Below are 10,498 nucleotides of genomic sequence, written 5' to 3' on the forward strand. Positions count from 1 at the left end.
GACCTCCAGGATGAGCCAGGAACAGGCGCCCGAGGCTTCACAGCTGTCTCAGCTGACATCCAATCTGGCCCAGGTGAATCATACAAACATGACTCCCTCGAACCCTCTGCAGACCTCCAAAACTCGCTTCCACTCCTGTCCCTCCCCATCCTCCCGTGGAGGAGACCCATCTGGAAGCCCCTTCCTCTGACGAGCAGCCTGCGTCCCTCAGCATTGCCCACGTCAAGCCGAGCATCATGAAGAGGAACGCAAGCTTCTCAAAGTACTATGCCTGCCACCTGTGTGGGTGGCGCTTCACCCTGTGGAGCAGCCTGCGAGAGCACCTCCAGATTCACTTGGGAGTGCCCTTCGGGTCCAGCCAGCAGGGGGAAAGCCGCGTCCCCTTGTCGCTCTGCAGCAATGCAGCTGACCTCGGGAAAAACGCCATGGAAGTGACTGAAGCAGGCATGATCAGTGACAGTGAGCTGCAGCACATCTCAGATTCCCCATCATAGATGGGCAGCAGCAGTCGGAAACCCCGCCTCCCCTCAGACATCGCTGACAACTACGACCTGGAGCAGGCAGACCAGGAGAGGGAGGTGAAGAGGTGGAAGTACGAGTGCACTACATGTGGACCCAAATTCATCCAGAAAAGCCACTGGAGGGAGCATATGTACATAAACACGGGGAAAACTTTCAAGTGTAGCACTTGTGACAAGAGCTTTTGCCGGGCCAACCAGGCTGCCTGGCACGTGTGCCTCAACCAGAGCATTGACATCTACACCATGGTGGGCAAACAGACTCTGGAACTCTGCACATTTGAGGAAGGAAGTCAGATGGACAACATGTTGGTGCAAACCAACTAACCCTACAAGTGCAACTTGTGTGACAAAACGTTCTCAACCCCCAAAGAGGTCGTCAAACGCTCATGCCAAAACCAGAAGTCCGACGTGTTTGCCCTAGATGAGGGATGGTCCATTCTGCTGGGCAGTGGGGACTCAGAAATAGTGGAACCTGACCACCCAGTGTTAGCTTCCATCAAAAAGTAACAGGAAACCGTGTTACTAGACTGAATGTTGCTTGTCTTTTTAGAAACTGTCATTTGTACAAACTCTCTTCCTTCCCTTCTCCCAGCCCAGAACTGTGGTTCTCCACAGTTCAGACTCTGACACACACAGGTCCTTGTTCCCCTTCCTCTTCCTCGTCTCCACATCCCAGCCCAACCTCTGGAAAGGCTTTGTGCCTTGTAAACCTGGAATATATTTACTTTAAGTCAGGGGATATTGGAAAGATAATGGTCAGTAGTACTTATAAACTTAAATAGATTTTGAGAAGTTTTAGATTGTTTAAAAGCATACACGGAACTAATTAAGGGTTTGTAACAAAACAAAACAAGGAGAATATAATTTGGTAAGCTAAAATTATGACTTTCCCTGGGTAATGAGTCTTCCTTCTCAGAAAAACAATGTCAGAAAATATAGCACACTTCTTAGAAGAAAGCTGGGCTCTGTACTGTGCAAAACCTAGAAGGTGTGGGGAAACTTTAAACCTAAGAAAACATTTTTAGTATTTATCCTCCAGGTGTCTTGTTTCAGAATGCACCCTTTGAGATTATGTCCAGTTAAGAGAAATCACTAGTTAAGAAATCTGCTTCAACAAAACAGAAAAAGTAATAATGTGATGGCAATCGCACATGCCTTAGCTAAGTGCTGGCTTCTTTCCAAGTTGAACAAGAAAATGCTGTATTTTAGTGTCTGGTAGATTTGTTAAAAGTCAGATTTGAAAGTACTATCGATTGTCTTTCTGAATAGAAAGTGACATGCCATTTTCTAGCAGTTGCCAGTGGGAAATTTGTTCAGTACCAACCAAGTGCTTTTAAAATCAATGTGTATACTGCAGGGAAAAGACTATTGGAATATACATCTTACAGGACAGGTGTGAGGAGTAACTTTATTGAAAGTCATTGCTAATACTTCACCGGCAACATTCACTGAAGTACCTAAAATGGCAAAGAGAAATCAGGACAAAATTGAATTTGCTGTTTGGAGAAAAATTTGATTTTGATGTATATTCTTGGATTTTTAGTTCTTTTTTTTTTTTCCCTAACATTGAAATTTTCTCCACTGGTCTGAAAGCAGTATAAGTTATCCATTAATCTTCCCATAGGCCAAAAGAGAAAGAGTGGTCTCACAGGACAAAATAGGAACCAGAAGTAAAAACCAAAGGGGATGGTATGAGGGAGAATAGTCAATAGCTATACTGTATGTACATGTTAAAAACTGAATATTTCATCATCCTATTGTATTTATAGTTGAGTTCTCCGATTTGTAAGTTTTTATACATCCTTTCATTGAATAAAATTAATTAAATGGGAAAAATGATAATATTTGAAAAGAAGAAAATTACCCTACTTTGATCACTACACTCTGAATAAATGTGTTGAATTTTAATGTGGGATCCCATATTTCAATAAAAATAGTAGCTTTGGATTAAAAATGAAAAAAAAAACCAACAGTCCAATGTTTTAACCAAGTATTTACATCACCATGAATTTTTAAATGGTATTCCATGTTCATGAATATGTAAGTTTTCTCATTTCTCTTCATATCATGCCATGTAGATCTACATGATCTAAAGAGATGGAAATGAATTAGTATCAAATATGATTTTCTGTTGATTGATACTTTTAATTTGTGACAGCAAAGAGTTTAAAGTACATACCCACTATTTTAGACATTTGAATTAAAACACAAACATGATGTGTATATAAAATAAAATGTTAAATTTCTGTATTAGGTTCATGGGATTCTGAATAGAAAATTTGTTTACTTCATGAGATGAAAATAAGATTTCTTTTGAAGGTCCATCTTTCAGACTTGGGTAAAATGATTTTGCTTTATTGAAAACCTTATAATACAATGATTCTGAATCTATTTTACCTATAACTTTAATTACCACACCAATTCCAGATAACATAGTAAAAATCATTAGAATATGTCTTACTAATATTTGATAATTGATTTTGACTCATTTAGGACAGTTATTGTGATGATAACAGCAGGTATGTAAGATGGATAGTGGGATCCATAGACAATCATAAAATCCACCAAAGTTCTTGCTATACATATTGCTAAAATGTTCTAGTATTATGGAAGTTTTTTAAGGCAAAACCTATGAAGGTACCTCTCTGATCCAATGTATAATTAAAACATAATGACCCATATTTTCTGAAGTTATTATAGGTCATAAATCATTCCATATTTAGTATTTCATCCTCTTTTACATATAATACCTCTAGAATACAGGTAATGGAACTGCCTGCATTTTATAGATGATGATCAAAATTTAGCCTTATAGACTGCTCAAGGTCACAATTGAACCCCATGGAAGACCAAAGATGCAAATTGAAACAATGTGTCTTAGAGTGTCTACTTCTCAATGTTGGTTCAGTTGATGTATTAAAATTATTAACTCTGAAAATAAACCAGAATAAAGGCAGCTCTGAAATAATATAATTATGTACACAATTACTCCATTGATATTTATTTCTTAGAGTTAGAATTCCCCACTATTATGGAATCTTCCCAGTTTAATTCATCACATTGTTGAGATTCCAAAATATATGTGAGACTTCATCAGGTAGTCAAGTCCTTGCCTCACATGCTTGAGGCACTGGATTCAATCCTCAGCACCACATAAATCAATAAAATAAAGGCATTGCATCCATGTACAAAAATACTACAAAAATTTAAAAAGAGAGAAGAAAGATGAAAAAGAAGTAAGATACTACTCCAGAAAACTTCAAGATGAAATTATAATCAAGAACTGTTCTCAATAATTTGTGGTAATTCTGAATGGATAAGAAATCTGGTGAATAGTGGGAGCCCAACAATTATTACATAATCCAGACATGATTTAGTAATAATAGGAAATGACATATAGAGAATGTCAGAGAGACTTGAGCACTGAAGTGGGAATAGGGTGTGTTGGGGTGAATCCATATTTCCTGATGGCAATAGTATAATCTGTGATTCATGAAGTTGATACTATTTGAAATAAAGAGTTCATCTTTATTTTTTCCAGAGATATGTGAGAGTCCTTGCCCAAAAGATACAAAAGACGAACTACATAATTTTACTTGCATAAGAAATGCACTTTTCTCTGAAGTCAGCCTTGGTATCGCAGTCAACACCATCCTTCTTCTGCCTCTTCACATTTATTCTCCAGCACAGGCTCAAACTCATCAACCTGATCATTGGTCACTAGGCCCTAATCCATCAAGGGATGCTGATAATTTTGTGGTACACCTGTACAAACGTTTCTGTGTCTCAGGACTTTAGGAAAGACATCAAATGTAAATCATTTATATACTTGTACAGATTTTTGAGGGGCTTTTTTATTTGTGCCACCTACCTGCTTATGTCCTGCAGTCCATTACCCACAGCCCCAGAAGCTTCTGCTTGGCAAAGTTCAAACATAATTCCCCATATCAGAGCCTCTGTTTCATCTTCTTTGTGGGGATCTTGTACATGTCCTTGAGTGTTCCCTACTCATACTCTTCTACTGCCACCTTAATGTGACCTTACATGATCTTATTTTTAATACTGACTCTTGCGTGATTTTACCAATAAGTTACTTTCTAATAATTTATTTTTTTGTATTAGGTTTACTCTGGGACGTGTTTCTTATAGAAATCATGGTCCTCTCATGTGTGTACATTGTGGCTGTATTATTTGGGCATAAAAGGCACATCCAAAACCTTCAGAGCACCAGTCTGTTTCCAAAAGCATCCTCTGTACCAAGGGCCATCTGGACCATCCTCTGCTCATGAGTTTCTTTATGCTTATGTACTGTTTGCATTGCAACTTCTCCTCCTCAAGAAGTATGTGGAAAGGACCCTGACATTATATTCAGGTGATTGTGACCAATGGCTATGGAACAACTTGTCCTTTGCTGCTAATATTTACTGGAAAACAAATTAACTTCTTGAAATCTTTTTTGGGAAAATAGCACATATTTAACTACTGATGGTGGATAAGTTTTCCTAACATGCCGATACACTAGTTTCTAAACAATGAAACATGGCATAGAATATAGGCTGTCTGGGTTAAGTGAATGTGGGTGTATGCATGTTTTGTTCAATTTGTTTACTTTGAGATATGTGAATATCATAGAAATATCAATCCTGTAGCTTTTTGTGATAACACAAGGGCCCAAAATATCTGCTCGATTTCAGCATGTGATTTATATAAGGTGAATTTCACCTTCATTGTCTAGGATAGCCATTTTGAAATATATTGAGGGTGTACAGCACTTCATAGTAATTGCTTCAATCAACTGTATTTTTCCCAAATAAATATGCCAATAATTATTGTCATGAATTATATACCCAATCCAACACATGTACTTTTAGTTATCTGCTGAAAAGAATTGAAATCAGGGACACAAGTTATCATATATATACCAGTACTCATATTAGTATTATTAAGGATGGGCCATGGTGGAAACAACCCAATATCAAAAAGAATATAAATTTACATGTATGTATTTGTATGTATAAGCATTATACATTTGTATAAACTAAACATGGCGTGGGCATCCCATGGAATATTATTTAATCTGGAACAAAAAATTAAATGCCTGAGGGAATACTTCATAAGCCTTGAGGACATTATTGCAAGTGAACTCTCAGTCACAGAAGAATCGACACTGCTACTGACATAGTCATTCAGTTGTATAGTGCTTGCCTACCTTGTGTGAGGCACTGAGTTTCATCCTCAGCTTTATATAAAAATAAATAAAATAAAGGTATTTTGTACTCCAATAATTTTTTAAATGAATGAATGCTCTTAGACTCTAATGTAGAAGAGGGAACCAAAAGTAGAAACTTAAAGAGATAGAGAATAGACTGGCAATGGTCAGAGCAGAGGAAGATGGTCAGGGATAGCTCACAGGGATAGTTTGAGAAGAAGAGAAAGTGCTGGAGATGGATGGTGATTGTTTTCAAAATAGTATGAATGTACTTACTGCCTCTTACCTGTACTCTTAAAAAGCATTAAAATGGTAAATTTTGTTAAGTAAAACTTACCCTAAAAAAAGTTTCCAAAGACTTTCATTATGTTAAGTGAAATATATCTGATATAGAAGAACAAACATCACATGTTCTCATGCATTTTTAGGAAGTAATAAGTAAATGTAGCAGAACAGAACAGGATAGTGGTCATCAGAGAACAGGAAAAGCAGGGAGAAGATAGATCAAAAAAGTTCAGTGAGGGGCACCAAGAAGAGAGTGGAAGAATCCCTTCAGGTACTTCTTTGGCAAAGTATTGTAACTATTGGTTAGAACAACCTAAAATGTGTTTCAAAATGAAATTTGTGACACATAAAAATAATTAACAGTTGAAGAGACAGAAATACTTATTACTATGATCTGATTAGTACAACTTGTATACATATACTGAATTACCATAATGTACCCCATAAAAGTGGACTTAAAAACATGTCATTAAAAGGAGTTTCCAGGGACTTTTTAAACAGCTGTGAAAAACAGCCTCTAAAATATAAAGATTTTACATATCATGATTCTAAGATGCCAAAACATTGTTTTCTAACAGTTTCAATGCCTTTTAGTGAATTGGGTCCAAAATTTTCACCAAGAAATTGAACTGGGCAATGATTAACCACTAAGCCACATCCCCAGTCCTTTTGATTTCATCATTTTTTTTTTTTAATTTTGAGACAGGGTCTCAATAGCTGCTTAGACCCTTGCTGATTCATTGAGGCTTGCTTCAAACTTATGATTCTCCTGTCTCTATCTCCCAAGTAGCTGTAATTAGAGGTATGTGCCCCCTCACAATCTATCCAATGTACGAGGAGGAATTTTTGTTCCATAACAAAAATTCAGCTGTTCAGTTAAGTAGCAATCAGTGCCTCTCAACCTTTCAAGGGAATATATATTGCCTTAGGTAGCAACATTCTCTTCATTTTCTGATAATGTTTCACATGAAATCAAAATGTCAAGTTCCAATTGTATACAGGGAAAATTACTGGCCTTGATAATTCATGCTATGTAAAATATGAATTTGTAATATTCTTTTACTTATAACATAACACATAAGTAAAGAAGAAGTTTATCAAAACTATATAACAGGAAACAGCAAATTAAGCCCACTTATAAATATGCACAAAATTCAAACCTGCCAACACTAAATGATGACAAGAATAAGGAGCAACAGGAAATCTCCACATTCCTAGTAGACTAACAAAATATTTTGGTGATCTCTTACAAAATTGAACACAGGTTTATCTATGTCACAAAAATCACATTACTAGTCGTTATCCAAAGGATTACAGATATGGAAGATGTAAATAACAAGGGAAATTCTATGCAGGAAGACCTATGAGAACTTGGTAATATATGCTATATTTTTCTGTAAAATAAAAAGTATCCTAAAAAATTATATTAATTACAACAAGCAGATCATACTCAGAGGGTTACAACCTCAGCCATGACCGAAGTCATGACCAGGACTCACCCAGTGAGAGATCACTTTGTGGTGAGAAGAAAAGATTCAGAACTCTCATGTCTTTAACGTGTTTCCTTTTGACGTTTCTGTGGTCCTTCTCTAACAATATTAAACCAAATTCATTTTAAAGAATTTTACTGTCTGGGCATGGTGGCTCATTCCTGTAATCCCAGGGGCTCAAGAGGCTGAAAACCTGGTCTCTAAAAATAATGGCTGGTGGGGGATCCAAGATGGCGAACTAGAGGGTGAATGCATCTCCTGTCGCTCCAGACCTCAAGATTCAAGAAGGGGAGGTATTGAGAGACTCAGACCAACATAGAGCTGCAGGGTGAGTTTCTCCCACTGGGTGAAGCTCGGTCCGGTCGGCAGGCCCGGACAGTGGGCAGCATCTTGGAGCAGGGCAGTGAGAGTCTTCCCCAAGCAGCCCTCCTCCCTCTGGCAGCAGGTGCGATCCACAACCAGATTCATGCAGCAGGCCTGCCCAGTGAGAGCGTTTCTGCACAGAGCCAACCCCAAGTCCCTGGCCTGCAGGTGGTTTCTGGGATGGGGGGGGTTAGTGAGAGGCTTTCCCAAGCAACCTGGCTCCCTCTGGCAGTGGCAGACCCTGTCTACAGACAGCTTCTAGGAGTGGGGCCACCCAGTGAGAGGATTTCCATGCAGAACCAGCTCCTAGCCCTGGAACCAGTAGCGGGCTAGGAACAGCTTTCTTCGGAAGCACTGCATTATCAAGTTCCTCCAAGAATTCAGGCTACTGAAGGCTGGGAGGTGATATACTGGAAATCTACAGGGACACTATAAGCCAATAAAAGAAATCTGCAATATTTAAGAGTCCCACTGATATCTGACCAATATGAGAAAACAAGGGAAGAAAATGTCCCAAACAAACCTAGTTACTACATCAATAAAACCCAATGATAGCACCGCAGAAGAAATGTCAGAAAGGGAGTTCAGAATGTACAGAATTAAAACAATCAGGGAAGCAAATGAGGAGAAGAAAGAGCAAATGCAGGCATTGAAGGAGGAAAGGAAAGAGCAAATGCAGGCATTAAATAATCGCACCAATCAACAGTTAAAAGAGCAAATATGGGAAGCAAAGTTTATTTCAATAACGAGTTAGAGATACTGAAAAACAAACAAACAGAAATCCTTGAAATGAAGTAAACAATAAAGCAAATTAAAAACTCCATAGAAAGTATAACCAATAGGATAGAACACCTGGAAGACACAACCTCAGACATTGAAGAAAAAATATTTAATCTTGAAAACAAAATTGACCAAACAGAGAAGATGGTAAGAAATCACAACAGAATCTACAAGAATTATGGGATATCATGAAAGGGCCAAATTTAAGAATTATTGGGATTGAGGAAGGCTTACAGAAACAATCCAAAGGAATGAACAATCTATTCAAAGAAATAATATCAGAAAATTTCCCAAATATGAAGAATGAAATGGAAAACCAGGTATAAGAGGCTTATAAGACTCCAAATATACAAAATTACAACAGACCTACACCAACGCATATTATTATGAAAATACCTAACATACAAAATAAAGACAGAATTTTAAAGGCTGCAAGAGAAAAGAATCAAATTACATTCAGGAAGAAACCAATAAGAATATCAGCAGATTTTCAATCCAGACCCTAAAAGCTAGAAGGGCCTGGAACAACATTTACCAAGCCCTGAAAGAAAACGGATGCCAATCAAGAATCTTATACCCAGCAAAACTCACTTTCAGATTTGATGATGAAACAAAATCCTTCCATGATAAACAAAAGCTAAAAGAATTTACAAAAAGAAAGCTGGCATTACAGAACATTCTCAGCAAAATATTCCATGAGGAAGAGATGAAAAACAATGATGCAAATCAGCAATGGAAGGAACTAGCCTAAAGGAATAGCCATATAAAGGAGAACCCAAATCATGTCAAAAAACAAAAATGAGTCAAATGACTGGGAATACAAATCATATTGCAATAATAACTCTGAATGCTAATGGCCTGAACTCATCAATCAAAAGACATAGACTTGTATTAAAAAGAAAAATCCAATAATATGCTCCCTGCAAGAGACTCATCTCATAAAAAGAGAAACCCACAGACTAAAGGTGAAAGGATGGGAAAAACATACCATGCACATGCACACAGCAAAACAGCTGGAGTATCCATCCTCATTTCAGATAATGTGGACTTCAAGCCAAAACTAGTCAGAAGGATTATAGAAGGACATTGCATACTGCTTAAGGGAAGCATAAATCAACAAGACATAACAGTCATAAATATCTATGCCTCAACCATTGGCTCATCCATGTACGTCAAACAAACCCTTCTCAATTCCTGAAATCAAATAGACCACAACACAATAATACTAGGCAATTTTAACACACCTCTCTCACCACTGGATAGATCTTCCAAATAAAAATTGAATAAAGAAAACATAAATATCAATAACATGATCAATAATTTAGACTTAACGGACATATATAGAATATACCATCCAACAAAGAATGAATACACTTTCTTCTCAGCAGCACATGGATCCTTCTCTAAAATAGACCATATTTTATGTCACAAAGCTACTCTTGGCAAATACAAGAGGAAAGAGATACTACCTTGTATTCTATCAGATCATAATGGATTGAAATTAGAAATAAATGATGGAATAAAAAACAGAAACTTCTCCAACACCTGGAGATTAAATAATATGCTATAATATGATGAATGGATAACAGAAGACATCAGGAGGGAAATAAAAAATTCTTAGAAGTAAATGAGAACAAAGACACATCATGTAAAAATCTCTGGGACACTCTGAAAGCAGTACTTAGAAGAAGATTTATTTCATGGACTGCATTCAATAAAAGAAGTAAAAATCAACAAATAAATGACTTAACACTACAGCTCAAAGCCCTAGAAAAAGAAGAGCAGACCAACAGCAAATGTAGTAGAAGACAGGAAATAGTTAAAATCAGAGCCGAAATCAATGAAATTGA

The 10,498-nt window shown here is 37.2% G+C and overlaps 1 pseudogene; it reads left to right on the top strand.

Annotated features, from left to right (window-relative positions):
- The first annotated feature begins 10 nt into the window (after positions 1-10).
- Positions 11-1,052, top strand: LOC124966387 (zinc finger and BTB domain-containing protein 2-like; annotated as a pseudogene).
- Positions 1,053-10,498: the final 9,446 nt, after the last annotated feature.

This window comes from Sciurus carolinensis, chromosome 16 (genome assembly GCF_902686445.1).
Source record: "Sciurus carolinensis chromosome 16, mSciCar1.2, whole genome shotgun sequence".
Classification (NCBI taxonomy): domain Eukaryota; kingdom Metazoa; phylum Chordata; class Mammalia; order Rodentia; family Sciuridae; genus Sciurus; species Sciurus carolinensis.